The sequence below is a fragment of the Oryctolagus cuniculus genome, chromosome 1 (assembly GCF_051225735.1).
Source record: "Oryctolagus cuniculus isolate XC-2025 breed Fujian yellow rabbit chromosome 1, ASM5122573v1, whole genome shotgun sequence".
NCBI classification, from domain to species: domain Eukaryota; kingdom Metazoa; phylum Chordata; class Mammalia; order Lagomorpha; family Leporidae; genus Oryctolagus; species Oryctolagus cuniculus.
In genome coordinates, this window is record NC_142867.1 from 63,558,383 (window position 1) to 63,577,450 (window position 19,068).

The 19,068-nt window shown below is 44.9% G+C and overlaps 1 protein-coding gene across 5 annotated transcripts in view; it reads right to left on the bottom strand.

Annotated features, from left to right (window-relative positions):
* The window catches only part of NUMA1 (nuclear mitotic apparatus protein 1), an 86,750-nt gene that overhangs the window by 58,551 nt on the left and 9,131 nt on the right, over positions 1–19,068 (bottom strand). Inside the window, exon 1 of one of the 5 annotated variants that reach the window (XM_051822730.3) lies at positions 11,025–11,435. The exons of 3 other annotated variants lie outside the window; for them this stretch is intronic. The gene's annotated coding sequence lies outside the window, so the exon portion shown is untranslated. Of the gene's footprint in view, positions 1–11,024; positions 11,436–19,068 lie in introns of those variants that run through there. One more of the 5 variants, XM_089330133.1, reaches the window with a different exon arrangement.

Here is a 19,068-nt window from a genome sequence, read left to right on the forward strand (position 1 = left end):
AAATCAATAAAATAAATCCTAAAAAAAGAAAACTATAGATAAAATGACCAATTACAAATGAAAGATGTCACCAACTATAAAATGGATCCTAATTTCAGTGTCAAATGTGAAAAAAAATGCATTTCAAACAAATTTAAAAGGGCTGGTGTTGTGGCATAGTGGGTTAAGCTGCTGCCTGTTATGCCAGCATCCCATATAAGAGTCCTGGCTGCGCACTTGGTAAAGTGATAAGTATAAATACACAACCAATCAAAAAGATAGGGTATGTGTCGATGAGATTTCACAAATAAGACCAGTGTAAGCAAATAATGAAGGATAGAATTAAAAGGGAGAGAATGATCCTGCGGGGGAAACAGGACACACAGCAGACTCATAGAATGGCAGCACTCCTGCCTCAGAATCAACCCTTGGGACATTCGGATCTGGCTAAAAGGTCCATGAGTCTCACAGGCACGGAAAGCCATGACATGGTGGCAAAAAAACAATCTAAATGAAAGATCCTGGTGAACAAGACCCCAGCAGAAGGAACAGGCCATCAAGGAGAGAGGCGCCTTTCTCTGAAGGGAGGAAGGAACCTCCACAGTGATACGGCCTTGACTAAACAAGTTCAGAGTTGGTGAACTCAAGGGGCTTCCATAGCCTAGACAGCTCATAGCAAGAGTCTCGGGTGATTGCTGACGTCATAAATAAGAGTGCCAATTGTTAAATCAACAACGGGAGTCACTGGGTACATGCTCCCCACGTAGGATCTCTGTGCTTAATGTGTTCTACTATGAAACTTAAAAACAACACTACTAGTCGAACAATACCCTATACCTCGTGCAGTTGTGTGAGTGCAGCCTGTTGAAATCCTTGCTTAGTATATACTAAGTTGATCTTCAGTATATGAAGGTAATTGAAAATGAAACTCGATGAAGGGTGAGATGGGAGATGGAGTGGGAGAGGGGAGGGCCACGGGAGGGAGGGAGGTTGGGGGGGGAAGCCACAACAATACAAAAGTTGCACTTTGTAAATTCACATTTATTAAATAAAAAATAACTATATAACAAACAAAAAAATGAAAAAGAGAAAAAAAAGAACTTAATACTTTACCCTTTTAGTATTTTTTATGTCCTACTTAAAACTATTGGTTGAACTCTGTAATTAATACACAATTACTCTTAGGTGTTTAATTAATGCTATAACTAGTACTCAAATAGTATTTTACACTTTGTGTTTCTGTGTGGGTGCAAACTGTTGAAATCTTTACTTAATATATGCTAAATTGATCTTCTGTATATAAAGATAATTGAAAATTAATCTTGATGTGAATGGAAGGGGAGAGGGAGTGGAAGAGGGGATGTTGTGGGTGGGAGGGAAGTTATGGGGGGGAGCTATTGTAATCCATATGCTGTACTTTGGAAATTTATGTTCATTAAATAAAAAAAAAAAAAAAAAAGAGTCCTCGCTGCCCCGTTTCTGATCCAGCTCTCTGCTAATACTCCTGGAAAGGCAGCAGATGATGGCTCTAGAACTTGGGCCCCCGCACCCACGTGGGAGACCTGGAGGAAGCCCCTGGCTCCTGGCTTCAGCCTGGCCCAGCTCCACCCATTGCAGCCATCTGGGGAGAGAACCAGCCAATGGAACAGCTCTCGCTCTCTCTCTCTCTCTCTCTGTAACTCTGCCTTTCAAATAAATAAGCAAATAAATCTTAAAAAAAAAAAAACTCAAAAGACTTAAATATTAACTCTATTTTTACTTTCCTACTTCATTAACTTGCAATAAAAGTCACCTATTAAAAATCAATTAAGATGAAAAGATGTTTAGGAAACTGGATTTCTTGCTTACATAAGTTTGTTTTCCTTGTTCTCCAAAAGCAATGAGAAAATACAAAGTTAGACAAAATGAGCAATCTCCTGGCCCCTTTCCATTCTTCTCCAAAGTCTCCCACAAGATAACAAATGGCTATGTAGTTTTCTGTGTGCACCAAAAATGTAAGTACAAACATTTTAGAGAATGCTTTTGTTATCTTCTATTTTTAGAAAACTAGGTTTACACATTACACTTTGCAACAACTTATCTCTTAATAATTTATTACCATCTTCCCAAGTCTCAATAAATAAAAATTCTTTTAAAATTTTATTTATTTTCATTTTATTTGAAAGAAGGAGAGACAGATTTTCCATCTGATGGTTTACTCCCAAAGGGCTGCAACAATCAGACACTCCATCCAGCTCTCCTATGTAGGTGGCAAGGCCATCATCTGCTGCCTTCCCAGGTGCATTAGCAGGAAGCCGAATTGGAGGCAGAGGAGCCAGGACTTGAACAAACATTTCAGCATGGGATGTGGGTATCAAAATGGGTGGCTTAACCTGCTGTACCTCAGTAAGTAATATATCCATATAAAGGATATACCGGGGCTGGCGCTGTGGCATAGCAGGTAAAGCTGCCACCTGCAGTGCCTGCATCCCATATGGGCGCTGTTTCAAGTCCCAGCTGCTCCACTTCCGATCCAGCTCTCTGCTATGGCCTGGGAAAGCAGTGGAAGATGGCCCAAGACTTTGGGCCACTGCACCCACCTGGGAAGACCTAGAGGAAGCTCCTGGCTCCTGGCTTCAGATTGGTGCAGCTCCAGCCGTTGTGGCCAATTGGGGAGTGAACCAGCAGACAGAAGACCTTTCTCTTTCTCTCTGCCTCTCCTTATCTCTCTGTGTAACTCTTTCAAGTAAATAAATAAATAAATCTTTTTTTAAAAAAAAAAGGATATACCATAATGTAGTCACATATTTTCCTATCAATAGACATGAAAATTTGTAATCTGTTATCATTTCAATATATGCTGCAATGAATGTATTTACTTATTTGAAACTTAGTTACAGAGGACACAAAGAGATCCTCCCTTCCCTGGTTTTAAATGAAGAAAACGGTTGTGGAACAGTGGGTGCAGATGCTGCCTGCAATGCCAGTTCCCTGCTAAGACACCTGGGAAAACAGTGGAAGATGGCCCAAGTCCTTGGATCTCTGCACCCAACCCACATAGGAGATCCAGATGCAGTTTCAGGTTCCTGGCTTCAGCCTGGCCCAGCCCCAGCCATTGTGGCCATTTACAGAGTGAACCAGTGGATCAAAGATCTCCGTCTCGCCTTTTTTCTTTTTATTTTTTGACAGGCAGAGTGGACAGTGAGAGAGAGAGACAGAGAGAAAGGTCTTCCTTTACCATTGGTTCACCCTCCAATGGCTGCTGTGGCCGGCGCACCGCGCTGATCCAAAGCCAGGAGCCAGGTGCTTCTCCTGGTCTCCTTGCGGGTGCAGGGCCCAAGCACCTGGGCCATCCTCCACAGAGAGGTGGCCTGGAAGAGGGGCAACCGGGACAGAATCCGGCGCCCCGACCGGGACTAGAACCCGGAGTGCCAGCACCGCAGGCGGAAGATTAGCCTATAGAGCCACGGCGCCGGCCCAGTCTCGCCTTCTCTCTGTAATTCTTTCAAATAAATCTTTAAAAAAAAAAGGGGGGGGGGGGCCGCCACAGCTCAATAGGCTAATCCTCCACCTGCGGCGTAGACACACAGGGTTCTATTCCCGGTCGGGGTGCCGCATTCTGTCCCGGTTGCCCCTCTTCCAGGCCAGCTCTCTGCTGTGTCCCAGGAGTGCAATGGAGGATGGCCCAGGTCCTTGGGCCCTGCACCCGCATGGGAGACCAGGAGGAAGCACCTGGCTCCTGCCTTCGGATTAGCGCGATGCCCCGGCTGCAGCGCGCCGGCCGCAGCGGCCATTGGAGGGTGAACCAACGGCAAAGGAAGACCTTTCTCTCTGTCTCTCTGTCTCTCACTGTCCACTCTGCCTGTCAAAAAAAAAAAAAAAAAAAAAAAAAGGAAGAAAACTACTTCTACAACTATACTATCTTTGTTTTCCATGTTTTGTTTGCTCTCTTTTCAATCATTATCCGTTCCTTCTGCGCTCACAGAATTAAACTCAAGGTCCAGTGAGATGACAATAGGCAAAGTAACTTGGAAGACAGCAAGATGTGACATTGCAACAGTTACTGTTGTTAAGTTGGAATGTGCCTCTCCCAGTCACCAGCACATGATACCTGCTCCTTCATTCTTCTCATCTTGTTCTGATCTCAATACCTGCCTCCAACTCAACTGACGGGAGCAGAGACAGCCTGGGGAATTAATCCTACTTCGTCATACACCTGACAAAGTGCAGACACAGGCCCACCAGCTAGCAGGAAGGTGAAAGACTACATCATCATTGTGAAATAATACACTAATGAAGTACCAGAGTAAAAACTGGGTGCAAAATTCTCCATTCATCCAGCCTTAACTCATATTCACAAGTGGCAGTCCTCTTTCCTCAGAGGGGACACAAGTTTTCTGTGAGGCTGGTATTGTGGCACATTGAGTTAAATTGCCAGCATCCCATATCAAAGTGCCAGTTTGAGTCCAGGCTGCTAATACACCTGAGAAAGAGAATGACAGCCTGAGTATTTGAGCTCCCGCCACCCTGGGAGAGAGCTGGATGGAGTTTTGGGCTCCTGACTTCAGCCCAGATCTGCCCTGGCTTTTGTGGCTATTTTAGAGAGTGAACCAGCAAATGGAAGATCTCTTTCTCTCTCTCTCTCTCTCTAATGGTCCCTCTCTCCCCTGTCACTCTTTCAAATAAATAAATCTTTTTTTAAATTTAGTGAATTTTTTTTCAAAAGAAGTTTCTTGTATCAGCTTTTAGACACTTACACATGAATAGTATGTATGTATGTTACACATAAAAATGTACATGTGTTTGGTCTACATACCTATAATCATACTGTATGATATGTTCTGCAACTTGCCTTTTTCTTCTAAAAATTTGATATTTTCCACGTTAGTATGTAATAGGTTGCTCACACTTTTAAAAGTTTGACAAAAATTTCATAATAAGGGTGATAATATGGTTTGAATATGGTTTGTTCCCTCTAAAATTCATGTGGAAATTTAATCCTCACCATGAATTGAAAAGGTGGGACCTTTAAGAAGTGATTGGGATTCCGCTCTCAAGAGTGGTTTAATCAATTCATGCAGTTAATGGATAATAGATAAATGGGGGGCTGGCGCTGTGGCACAGCAGGTTAACGCCCTGGCCTGAAGCGCTGGCATCCCATATGGGCACGGGGTTCGAGACCTGGCTGCTCCTCTTCCTATCCAGCTCTCTGCTATGGCCTGGGAAAGCAGTAGAAGATGGCCCAAGTCCTTAGGCTCCTGCATCCACGTGGGAGACCCGGAAGAAGCTCCTGGCTCCTGGCTTTCGATCAGTGAAGCTTCCGCTGTTGTGGTCAACTGGGGAGTAAACCATTGGATGGAAGGATGGAAGAGCTCTCTCTCTCTCTCTCTCTCTGCTTCTCCTCTCTCTGTGTGACTCTTCAGATAGATAGATAGGTAGGTTACTAGGTTATCTCCAGAGTGGGCATGCTATAAAAGCCAGTTTGGGGGGTAGGCGTTTGGCCTAGCAGTTAGAAGGCCCACTAAGATACCTATGACCCATACTGGAGTGACAGGGCTTGATAACTGGCTCATGCTCCTGACTCCAGCTTCTTTCCAGAGCAGATCCTAGGTGGCAATGATGACAGCTTAAGTAATTGGGTTCCTACCACCCATGTGGGAGAGTGAATTGAGTTCCCAGCTACAGGCTTCGGCCCAGCCCAGTCCCAGCCATTGTGGGCACATGGGAATAAACCAGCAGATGGGAGTTTTCTCTCTGTGTATCTGTCTCTCTAGCTCTTAAGTAAATAAATAAATAAATAAATAGATTTTCTCCTTTTTTAAAGATTTATTTATTTATTTGAAAGGCAGAGTTACAGAGAGGCAGAGAGAAAGAGAGAGGTCTTTCATCTGCTGGTTCACTCCTCAAATGGCAGCCATGTCTAGGGCCGGGCCAGGCAGAAGCCAGGTGCCAGAAACTTCATCTGCGTCTTCCACGTGGGTGGCAGGGGACCAGACCACCCATTGCCTTCCCAGGTACATTAGCAGGGAGCTGGATAAGAAATAGACCAGCCAGGACTCAAACTGGCTTTCCAATATCAGATGCCAGCCTTGCACACAGCAGAACCACAACACTGGCCTCCCTACCAAAAAGTTTTTTAAATGGGATAACTAGGGGTAGACATTTGACTTAGTGGTTAAGACATCAATTGAGACACACCCACATAACACATCAAAGTGCCTAGGTCCAGCTTCCTACTAATACAGACCTTGGCTGGAATAATTAGGCTCCTGTCATTCACATAGGCAACCCGGATTTTTTCCACAGCTTCAACCAGAGATTGTATGAATTTGTGGAGTGGACTAGCAAATGAGACTTCTGTCTCACTGTTTCTCAAATAAATTATTTAAAAAAAAAATTTTATAGGGAGGTGGGTATTGTGGTACTGTGGGTCAAGCCACCACTTGGGGATACTCACATCCCATATCAAATGCCTAGGATCAAGTCCCGCTTCTGCCACTGCTTCTGATCCAACTTCCTACTAATGTGCCAGGAGGCAGCAGATGATGGTCAGGTATTGAGTCTCTGCCACCCATGTGGGAGACGGACTGAATTCTGGTTTCCTGATGTGGGCCTGGCCCACCCCCAACTGTGGCAGGCATTTGGGGAGTGAACCAGCAGATGGAAGATTTCTCTGCCTCTCAGTCTGCCTTTCAAATAAAATGAAAATAAATAAATATTTTTTAAAAAATTTGTAAAAGAAAAAATTGAGGCCAGGGTTGTGGCACACCAGATTTAGCCTCCACTTATGATGCTGGCATCCCATTAGCAGAGTGCCAGCTCAAGTTCTAGCTGCTTTGCTTCTAATCCAGCTTCCTGCTAATGTGGCTGGAAAAACAGCAGATGATGACAGCCCAAGTATTTTGGCACCTGTCACTCATGTAGGAGACCTGGATGGAGCTCCTGGCTTCAGCCTGACCCAGACTTGGCTGTTACAGCCATTTGGAAAGTGAACCAGCAGACAGAAGAATCTCAACCTCTCTCTCTCTCTCTCTCTCTCTCTCTCTCTCTCTCTCCTTCTTCTTCTCCTCCTCCTCCTCCTCCTTCGTGTCCTTGTCATTCCACATTGCAAATAAATAATTTTTAATAAAATTAAAAATTGGAATCATTAAAAGCACCATAAAAATCTTAGATGATAGACTATTATATAGCCATCAGAAATATTTACAAAGAATTTTAGCAACAGCATATATATAATAAAAAATGATAAATGGAGTAAAGGCAGAAATAAAATTGTAGGTACTATATGGCCCTGGAAATGTAAAAGCAGAAATATGCAGAGGTACAAAATACTGAAAATAAATACATTAAAATGTGAACAGTTTTCTACAGAGGGTAAGATTTTGGGTGATTTCCATTTTCTTCTCTGTACTTTTCTATATTTTTTATATTTCCTATAATGAGTACACGATATTTTTTGTTCAGGTTCCAAGAAATGCACTTTTTACCCTACAATCAAAAGCCAACCACTTATGAGAAATTTTATCCTAAAAGAATCAGTAACAATAAGAAGACTGTACATAACATATATGCCTAAGAAAAATATCTTTCATGACTGGGGATCTCAGTTTAAAGGGACATAGCTCTGAATACTTTCCGTCTTCTTGCTTTTCGAGTTGGTTTACTATAAATGAGGAATGAGTTATGTAAATGTGAGATGCCCGACAAACTCTATACTGTAAGATTACTAGGACTTCTTAACCTTAACATCTAAAACCTTACATTTAAAATAGATGAAGACCTAAATATCATGGATTGGGTCATGTTATTCCATACATCAAAAATGGCTAATTCCACAGGCAAGCCGTTCCCCACTCCAGATGTGTTCCCATATCTCTTGTGCCATTCCTCCTTGAGCTGATGCTAGCTCTATATGTTTCACCTGATTATGTTCCTAAGGGGCAGACACCATGCTATTCACTGATGAACTCCACTCCAGCACAACACTTGCACGGGGTGGGTACTAAATAATGCTGTCAGACTGAAGGAGAGCCAACTGGCCCAATGTAGTGAATTCTTTCAGTGAGACAGCCAGCAAAGCCCAATAGTTGAAAGCAGATAGTCCCTCTGATTTTAAATCAGACACCTCGCATGAGTGACCAGCAGCAAATGTCATGGGCCTGCCACTTTAAGAGGACTGGCAAACTGACTGTGTTTACACAATCCTAATTAAAACTAAAGGGCACTGGGGGAAAGAAGAGAAACGGGGAGATTAAGAGGTGTGGATTCTGTAGGTCAGCTCCTCCTCTGTTTAGAGTCCAGATCTTCCAGCCAAGAGCCTAGTTGACTTCCCTAAGCAGTTGGTTCCCTCCTTGAGGTCATCTGTAGGAGCTAAGTATTAAAAAGCAACTGATTAGGCCACCATTTCTCCAGCAACTGGTCTTCTCTTGGGCATTTAGCTTCTAATTGTGGTTACATGGGGTTTGTTCTCTAAGCGAATCCCATTGCAGCAATCATTAAGAGAATTCCTTTACAGAAATGCTTGAAATTAACAACAACAGGGTACAAAGCCGCTGGAGCCTCTAAATCACAATATCTACACTATTCATGTTGATGAAATTCACCCCCACCTTCTTCAAAAACAATAGGCCCCACCAAGGAACTTCCCAAGACCAGTATGTCCTGTGATTGTTTTTCAGGAGAAAGCTCCCAGTGCCTGCTTCTCATCCAATAGCTTTTTCGAGTTTGATCACCCAGATATGACTGCAAGCAGAGAGTAGTCACTAGGATTCAAGGGGGTAAAAGGGAATTCTACTCCTATCACCAGTCTATAGTTAAGTAGCTTAGAACAAGCAGATACTTCCCCATGTCAAACTTCCTTAGACCTAATTTGATTTTCAGATCCAGAACCCCTAGCATCTCTCAACTCTCTTCATATAATAGTGAGGAAAACAGGGTGGGTGTTGCGGCACAGTGGGTTAGCTGCCCCCTGAGATGCCTACAGGCCACATCAGAGTGCCTGGTTTGAGTCTCAGTTACTTTACACTTCGAATCCAGCTTCCTGCTAATGTGCCCAAGAGGCAGCAGATGATGGTGCAAGTACTTGGATTTCTGCCTCTCATATGGCAGACCCATATGGAGTTCCTGGCTCCCAGCTTTGGCCTGGCCCAGCCCTGGGTGTTTGCAAGCATCTGGAGGGTAAACAGATGAATGGAAGCACTCTCTTTCTCTCCCCAACCCCACTACCCCAGCTCCCCACCCCAGCCACTCCTCCTGGTGTCACTCTGCCTTTCAAATAAACAAATAAATCCCGGGGTGGGGGGGTGGGGGTGCAGTTTTTAGAGAATGAGAAAAACAAAGCCTAGAGTTAGAGGATAGCAAGTGATCTTACAGTGACTTAGTGACCAAATCTTTTGCCACTAATACCTAACACTTCATTTTGCTGATGAGTTATCAACAGAACCACAATTTCCAGGCACAGAGTCCAAGGTACTATACGCATTCTAATTTGAACACATCCAAGATAACAACCCCTCTGCTTTGACACCTTGCCCCACCCTCACTCTTTCTCAAACCTACAACTGCTGACTCAAAAAAAAATTAATTAAACAATTTATTACATCACTTCTTCTACAAAAGCCTGGAGCTTCCAAACCATCTACTGGAGCCACACCACCTGGAGATCATTCTGACCTGGGCATGCTGATGGGTGGTGGTTGCCACAGCCAGAAAAATCTCAACTCTTTTCTGTGGTTCTTCTGCAGATGGGATTGCAATGGCGCCTCAGCTGCCACTCCCTGCAGCAACAAGCTCCAACCCTCTTGGGCCCTCAACACATTTGTGATTTGGGAGGACAACCAGGAGAAAGGCTGTCTCCACTATCTTGTCACCTTGACCTAGAAGTAAGCGTACGCACAATGAGTCTAAAGGAAACTGACTCCTTTATTAATAAGTTTTTCAAATCTTATTAAACAAAATGAAAACTATAAATAAAATGTAGTCTCCTTAGGTAGTGATTTACTTATTCTAATAATTTTTCCATAGTTCAAAATATTTATTAAACACTTCTTTGGGAATTGTTCTAAAAATCTACTCTATGTGAGACACAGAAAAATTAGGTCTTACTGTTTTAAAGTCACACCTCATTCTTCACCAAAAAAAAGGCTTGACTCTTCTTCTCCCAGTATCTTCTGGCTGTTTCAAAAAATGGAATCCACTGAGCAAAAGTGAAGATTTACTATCTTTGAGGATATCCAAAAGATCGGCTCCAAAGTAAAAAATGTTTTGAGCTCCTAGAGCTTCACCAGAACACATATAAAGGCCAAGAACACAATTATTTTGAGAAGGACAGATTTAAATCATTGTAAGTGACCCACAATTACAATGCAGGGGACAAGATATGTTCACTGTCACATGTGTTAAAAATACACTAGTATATTACTTCATAATCACACATCATATGACCATAAATTTGGCCCTGGAAAAAAATCTTCAAAATCATATAATCCAAGTTGTCCATTTTTATATGAGGAAATTTCAGCCACTGAGGGTAGACAATTTGTCCCCATTCACACAGCTGGTCACAGTTACCAGGACAGAGATCCAGATACTCTGACTCCCAGCATAAAACACTAACACTTACTTATTCACACAGCTCCCTCCTTCCCTGCCCCTCACCTTGGTCTTTCATTCTCCTGGTCAAAAGAGAAGATCACTTGGGACATGAAAGCACACTAAGAGCAGTTTTTTTGAAACCTAGCAGCTGAGAAATGATGGCTTAAGACAAGGACCTCTCTGGAGCGGCCCCAGTGGACATGAACTAGTGTTTACTGTCTGCCTAGTAATGTTCTGGGCAATCTATCTCAGAACACCAGCCAGTGAAAACCTCAGGATACTTGCCCCACAATTAAAAACATACATGTTTTAAACCTCTCGCCTACCCCCTGCAGTAACATATTTGCTTCGAGTGATTCAAAGAAGGTTGCTCTGAAAAATCCACATCGGGGAAAAAGAAAGTAGCAGAGTCACCACGCAGGAAAAAGCTGACCAATGAAAATGCAGAGGAAGCAGAAACCATCTTAACTCACCTCCTGGTGGACAGCCTCCGCAGGCCAGGACAGAGCGATCTCCGGCAGTGTGGATTGGAATTAGCCTCCGCTCAGGGAAGGGGCAAACAGACAGGAACGTTTGCTCATTCCCCTATCCCACCCACTGTTGGTCAGCTCAGCCTCACATCATCCTGGGCAGCCCAGCATTCTGTGCATCCGAGAGCAACCAGAAGGGAAGCCATGCAGGCTAGGTCAATGGGGTGAGTCAGTGGCAGAGCAGGAAGAGTCTCTGGGGCAGAAATTCTGGCCTCCTGTGGCAAGACTGCCAAACCACACCCTTAGCTGGTCAGCACTGGGAGGGCCCTGCCCTATTAGGAATCCAGTCTCTAAACAAGGAAAGGTCCTTCCTCAGGAGGCTCCACACCACTCTAATTTTCAAGTCTCTTTCCTGCCTTGGAAACTTTCCACAGTTTCGTTTTCTTTCCTTCCTGTCCTTCTCTCTCTCTTTTTTATTTGAAAGGCAGAGTGACAGAGAAAGATCTTCCCTCTTGCTGGTTCACTCACCAAACACTCACAATAGCTGGGACTGGGCCAAGCTCAAGACAGGAACTCCAACCAGGTCTCTCACATGGATGGCAGGGGCCCAAGTCCTTGGGGCATCTTCCACTGCCTTCCCAGGTGCATTAGCAGGGAGCTGAATCAGAAGTGGAGCAGCAAGGGGCAAGCATTGTGGCATAGTGGGTAGGGCCATTGCCTGCAATATCAGCATCCATCAAATGGATGCCGGTTCAAGTGCCAGCTACTCCACTTCTGAACCAGCTCCCTTCTAATAACCCTGGGAAAGCAGTAGAGGATGGCTCAAGTGCTCGGGCTCCTGCCACCAGTAGGAGACCTGAAAAGAAGCTCCGGGCTCCTGGCTTTGGCCTGGCCCAGTCCTACTTGTTGCAGCCATCTGAAGAGTGAACCAGTGGATGGAAGATCTCTCTCTCTCTCTCTGTAGCTCTGACTTTAAAAAAAAAAAAAAAAAGATGATGAAGAAGGAGGAAGAGAACAGCAGCAGCAGTGGCAGCCAGGACTCAAACTGGCACTCTAACACGGGACGCCAGCATCACGAGCGGCAGCTTAACCTGCGGCATCACAACACTGGCCCCTTCCAGGGCTTTCTTCTCCCTCAAGCATCACACCAAAATTCTTTGGCTTAACTTTCCAAGTCCTTCATCATATGGCCTCAAGCCATTTATTCAACTCTATTTCCCACTGTTCCACAGAGTATGGTCTGAACTAATTCCACTTCCCTCTGCATGGGCCACACCCTTGCACATTCCCATGCCTTCAGTAATTCACGCAGGGAAAACTCAAACCCTTTCAGGGGTCAGACGGGTCACAGAAATGAACACTCCAGTGGGGCAAACAGCACAACTAGGAGCACTAACCCCTTCTAAAGGTGTTCAAACATTTTAATTCAAATATGTATGCCATATTTCACAACGAACCGTTGTAAATAATATTAATATTCCATCTTGTAAGTAAGACAACTTCCTCAAGAATAGGCAGTTGGCGGCCGGCGCCGCGGCTCACTAGGCTAATCCTCCGCCTAGCGGCGCCGGCACGCCGGGTTCTAGTCCCGGTCGGGGAGCCGGATTCTGTCCCGGTTGCCCCTCTTCCAGGCCAGCTCTCTGCTGTGGCCAGGGAGTGCAGTGGAGGATGGCCCAGGTGCTTGGGCCCTGCACCCCATGGGAGACCAGGAAAAGCACCTGGCTCCTGGCTCCTGCCATCAGATCAGCGCGGTGCGCCAGCCACAGCGCACCGGCCGCGGCGGCCATTGGAGGGTGAACCAACGGCAAAGGAAGACCTTTCTCTCTGTCTCTCTCTCTCACTGTCCACTCTGCCTGTCAAAAAAAAAATAAAATAAAATAAAAATAGGCAGTTGGCGAAATCCTGACAAGTCTATCTATATGAAGCCAAAGAGCTCTATGCATGAGGTTTCCCAGAGGCGCAAACACCGCTGGAGATACAGAGTTCTCAAATTCACTTTTCATTATATATAATCTTAAACATGAAATAGGAAGCCCAAATCACAGCTTTTCTCACCAGAACCCAACTGCCTCAGAGGCTCTCTTCCAAGTTCCATCTTCCTGCCAGTCTTTCCCAGTTGTTCCAAGTTCTACTGAATTCCTTCCTCTCTCAATTACAGATTAGGCTATACAATCGACTGCCAAATTATATATTGTCTTCAAAACTGGATATTACTTCCATGTGCTTCAGTGTTGGCTTCATTAATCAAACTGCTGTAGTTCCATCACGAAAAATGTTTAACTCAAATCTAATCAAGAGGAAATAATCACGCAAATCCACATTAGGAGACATCCAGCAAAACTAACCCAAACTCTTCAAAAACATGAGTGCTATGAAAGACACACACACACACAAAAAAAAAAGGCATTCATGATTAAAAGAGATTAAAGAACTGCTCAAGGTTAAAGCAGACTAAACCATCAAAAACTATCAAAACTATCTAAAACTATCAAAATCATGGCCACTAAATGCAGACACTATCCTTCAACAGATCTTGAATAGAAAAAAATTATTACAAAAGACAGACTTGGAATCATTTTTAAAATATTTATTTTATTTGAAAGGCAGAGTTACAGAGAGAGGGAGAAAGAGAGCTCTTGCATCCACTGATTCACTCCCCAAATGGCCATAATGTCTAGGGCTGGGCCAGGCTGAAGCCAGGAGCCAGGAGCTTCTTCTAGGTCTCCCACATGGGTTCAGAGGCCAAAGCACTTGGGCCAGCCTCTGCTGCTTTCCCAGGAGCTGGATCAGAAGTGAAGCAGCTGAGATTAGAATCGGTGCCCATACGGTATGCAGACCATCCCAAATGGGCTTAACCCACTACGCCACAATGTCAGCCCTGATCCTTGGGAAATTTTAAGAAATCTTAACAAGTATACTGGATGTATTCAACCAATTTTAAATTGTTTCAGTTCTAGTAATACTGTGGTTATATGAGAAGAGCCCCTTGTTGTAAGGAAATATTTGCTGAAATATTTAGTGATGAAGTAATATGATGTGCACATCCAACAGTCAAAAGGTGTCGCTCCCCCTCTTCGTGGAGGAATGACACTAAACCCTGCGCTGTTCTTTTGTCTGCTCGGCCCTTCCCGGGTTTGCTGCTGGTTCTTCCCGGGTTGGCTGCCAATCCTTCCACCTCCGTGGAAGGGCGGCTCCCCCTGTCACTTTCCCCACTTCCGCAGGGGAGCAGCACACCACCGGCCGGCTCTCTCGGGGGGCTGCTCAGATGTTATCCTGATGTTCCCGGTGCATGTTGTCTCTCTCCTCCTTTATAGTCCTCTTCCACCAATCCCAACTCTGCTACCCACAGCCTAGTACGCTGCTCTCCTCCAATCAGGAGCAGGATCAGCTCCTGCAGGTTATTGGTCGAACTGGAGGCAGCTGTGTAAAAGTTGTTTACTCCTCTCCCAGCGCCATATTGTGGGAGAGCAGATGCACAGAATAAGTCTTAATTCCAGTAACTTAGTCTAGTCCGAGTTGCTCCCCACAAAAAGGTTCAGAAAATGAAGGATAGATAAGATGTAAATATGGCAAAATGTTAATAATCAATGAATCTGGGTGAAGAGTATACAAAATATTTGTTAGATTTATAAAGTAGATAAAAGTTTGAAAATTTTCAAAGTAAAAAACTGGCAAGGAGAGAAATTCTGTATTACACACATCTTTATATTCTCAGCTGTGCAGCACTCTTTAGTTATTTGCTCATTGCCTAAGGAACTACACTTGCGAGATAAGCAACAGAGTTGACTCTGCTGCAGTTCATGAGGGGTACTGTGGGAAACTCTTAGGAGACAAGAGGTTTCTCTAAAACTCACATTGTCATACCACAGGAAGTATAGAAACAGGAAACAGCTATTATGACCTCACTCCTCACCATGGCCATCACAGAAGTACAGACACATAACCAACACCCACAAACAGGGCAGAATGCAGCTGCTGCCCACATAGAGGACCATGTGCTGAGGCTGCACTGCAGCCACCTTGCCACAGGGTACCAAAAACCTGAGAGCCTTCTATACACGCATCTCTGGCCAGTCATAGAAAGACATTCAAGTGGTCAAATATATGCGCCTGACATATATGAAGTCTTAACCTCTTACCAGATAAACCAGTTCTCAGCTGCACAAAGGCAGAAGAAATCTGCAAGGATGAATCACTGGTGTTTCCTGCACTGGCTTCCAAGAAACTCCATAAAAAGGACAGAAAGGGCAGGTGACAAGCACCAACAGAGACCTCAACCCAGGACCGTGCGGTACAATAATGTCCCATCTCCCTTCTACAGCCATCAGATCATTTTGTTCCTTGAAGTGGTCCCTTACTAAGATGAATTAGCTTCTTCCATCCGCTGGTTTACTCCCAAATGGCCACAATGGCCAGGGTTGAGCCAGGCCAAAGTCAGGAGCCAGAAACTCCATCCACGTTTCCCACATGGGTGGCAGGGGCACAAGTACTTGGACCATCTTCAGCTGTTTTCCCAGACTCATTAGCTGGGAGCTGTTTTAGAGACAGAGAACTCTGGTATGGGGCCAGCACAGCAAGCAGCAACTTAACCTGCAGCACCACAACACTGGCCCCTAGTATCCAACCCTTAACCTCAGTTCTCTCCTCCCCTCAATGACAGCCGAGATACTGCTTTCTCCAGATGGCTTCTACCCTAACCTACCAGAAGGAATAGTTAAAGTTATTGGGGCGTGTTGACACCACGGCATAGCAGGTAAAGCCGCCACCTATAGTGCCGGAAACCCATATGTGCACCAGTTCAAGTCTCAGCTGCTCCACTTCCAATCCAACTTTCTGCTATGGCCTAAGAAAGCATTAGAGGCCGGCGCCGCGGCTCACTAGGCTAATCCTCCGCCTTGTGGCGCCGGCACACCGGGTTCTAGTCCCGGTCGGGGCGCCGGATTCTGTCCCGGTTGCCCCTCTTCCAGGCCAGCTCTCTGCTGTGGCCAGGGAGTGCAGTGGAGGATGGCCCAGGTGCTTGGGCCCTGCACCCCAGGGGAGACCAGGAAAAGCACCTGGCTCCTGGCTCCTGCCATCGGATCAGCGCGGTGGCCATTGGAGGGTGAACCAATGGCAAAGGAAGACCTTTCTCTCTGTCTCTCTCTTTCACTGTCCACTCTGCCTGTCAATAAATAAATAAATAAATAAAATAAAAATAAAAAAATAATTTAAAAAAAAAAAAGAAAAAAAGAAAGCATTAGAAAACGGCCCAAGTGCTTGGGCCCCTGCACCTACGTGGAAGACCTGGAAGAAGCTCCTGGCTCCTGGTTTCAGATCAGTGCAGCTCTGGCCATTGTGGCCACTTGGGGAGTGAACCAGCAGATGGAAGACCTCTCTTTCTCTGCCTCTGCCTCTCTGTATTTCTGCCTTTCATGTAAATAAAAAAATTTTTTAAAAAATAATAAATTATTCCTCCATTATTGGAGTAAGGTCTACGATGATGTGCCATGGAATTTGCTTTTCAAACTTACCACAATATTTTTTTTTTTATCCAAAGACTTAGAATAAAAACATAAAAGGTCTATTTGTCAGTCTTTGGAATTAAACCGAAGGAGAAAAATATAATGCTTTTAGATATTATCTGGCAAAAAGGTCTTAACAGGCTTGATGTCACCAAAAATAACAATAGAATTAAGTATAAAGTTCTGTATTCAGGATAAAAGAACTAATCAAATACAGAATGATACAGACTTAGTATAGCAGCTCATATTAAAAAGGCTGCCCAGGGGCCAGCACTGTTGCATGGAGGGTAAAGCTGCCACCTGCAGCGCCAGCATCCTGTATGGGCACCCGTTCGAGTCCTGGATGCTCCACTTCCAATCCAAGCTCTCTGCTATGGCCTGGGAAAGCAGTTGATGATGGCCCAAGTCCTTGGGCCCCTGCACCCGCATGGGAAGAACTGGAGGAAGTTCCTGGCTCCTGGCTTTGGATCGGCGCAGCTTCAGCTGTTGCAGCCATTTGGGGAGTGCACCAGCGGATGGAAAACCTCTCTCTCTCTCTCTCTCTCTCTCTCTCTCTCTCTGTGTGTGTGTGTGTGTGTGTGTGTGTTTAACTCTGACTTTCAAAAAATAAATAAATCTTTAAAAAAAAAGGCTGCCCAGAAGGGAAAAAAATGTGCCTGGGCTGGGAAGGCAGCAGATGATGGCTCAAGAGCTTGGGCCCCTGCCACCAACATGGGAGACACAAATGGAGCTCCTGGCTCCTGGCTCCTGGCTTCAGCCTGGCCAAGCCCTGGCTGCTGCAGTAGTTTATTTAGGGAGTGAACCAGCAGATAAAAGATCTCTTTTTTTTAAAAAAAATGATTTTTTTAAAAGATTTATTTATTTATTTGAAAGTCAGAGTTACACAGAGAGAGAAGGAGAGGCAGAGAGAGAGAGAGAGAGAGAGAGGTCTTTCATTCGCTGGTTCACTCCCCAGCTGGCTGCAACAGACAGAGCTGTGCCAATCCAAAGCCAGGAGCTTCTTCCGGGTCTCCCATGCAGGTGCAAGGGCCCCAGGACTTAAGCCATCTTCTACTGCTTTCCCAGGCCATAGGAGAGAGCTGGATCAGAAGTGGAGCAGCTTAGACCGGCACCTATATAGGATGTCGGCACTGTAGGTGATGGGTTTACCCATTATGCCACAGCGCCAGCCCCAAAATCTCTCTTTATCTCTGTCTCTCCTCTGTCACTCTGCCTTTCAAATAAATAAATAAATTTTTTAATATTTTTATTATTTGTATTTGAAATTCAGAATAACAGAGAAGGAGAGACAGAGATCGAGATCTTTTAACTGCTGGTTCACTCCCCAAATGGCCAGAATGGCTAGGGCTGGACCAGGCCATAGCCAGGCACCATTAACTTCATCCTGGTTTACCATTTGGGTAGCAGCGGCCAAAGCACTTTGGCCATCTTCCACTGCTTTCCCAGGCACATTATCAGGGAGCTGAAATGGAAGTGGAGCAGCTGGGACTCAAACTAGCTCCTATGTGGGATGTCAGCAGGCAGTGGCTTTACTCACTAAACCACAACTCTGGCCTCAATAAAAACGTATGCAAAAAAATAAAAAGCTATTTACAGTGGGAGGTGGAAGACTATAACTAACAACACATTTGATGAGCCATGAGCCTAACAGAGCCACCTAAAACATCAACACCACCCCAAGCTGCATTACTAGAAGACAACTCTGTGCCCTACCTCTAAAGAGCAAAATCAGAGTTCTTCGGATAGGCTCAACTCTGGCTATTGTGACCATTTGGGGAGTGAACCAGAGGATAGAAGACCTTTCTCGGGCCGGCGCCGCGGCTCACTAGGCTAATCCTCCGCCTAGCGGCACCGGCACACCAGGTTCTAGTCCCAGTCGGGGAGCCGGATTCTGTCCCGGTTGCCCCTCTTCCAGGCCAGCTCTCTGCTGTGGCCAGGGAGTGCAGTGGAGGATGGCCCAGGTGCTTGGGCCTTGCACCCCATGGGAGACCAGGAAAAGCACCTGGATCCTGGCTCCTGCCATTGGATCAGCGCGGTGTGCCGGCCGCGGCGGCCATTGGAGGGTGAACCAACGGCAAAAGGAAGACCTTTCTCTTTGTCTCTCTCTCTCACTGTCCACTCTGCCTGTCAAAAAATTAAAAAAAAAAAAAAAAAAAAAAAAAAAAAAAAAAAAAAAACACCTTGTGTGTGTCCCCCTGCAAGAAGATAATGGCAGAACTAGCAAGTCGAAGTTTTTAGCTTGACATGGGGAAGAACTTTCAGCAAGTGTAGAAGGAAAAAATGTAGGACATGGAACCCAGAATGCTTAGATTAGGACACAACCCTACCATTTACAAACCGTGTGGATTTAGAGAGATTACTTCATCTACCTGTGCCTTAGTTTCCTTTTCTGTAAAAGGGAGTAGTAAGAACCGTACAGTTTCGGGAAGTAATTCAGGAAAAGTGCTTCAGGAAGTGCCTGATTCACAAAATATATTGGAAAAAAAAGTTGAATATTGCTATTAGTAGTTATTTATATAATGGGCTAGGTAATATGGAAACTTTCC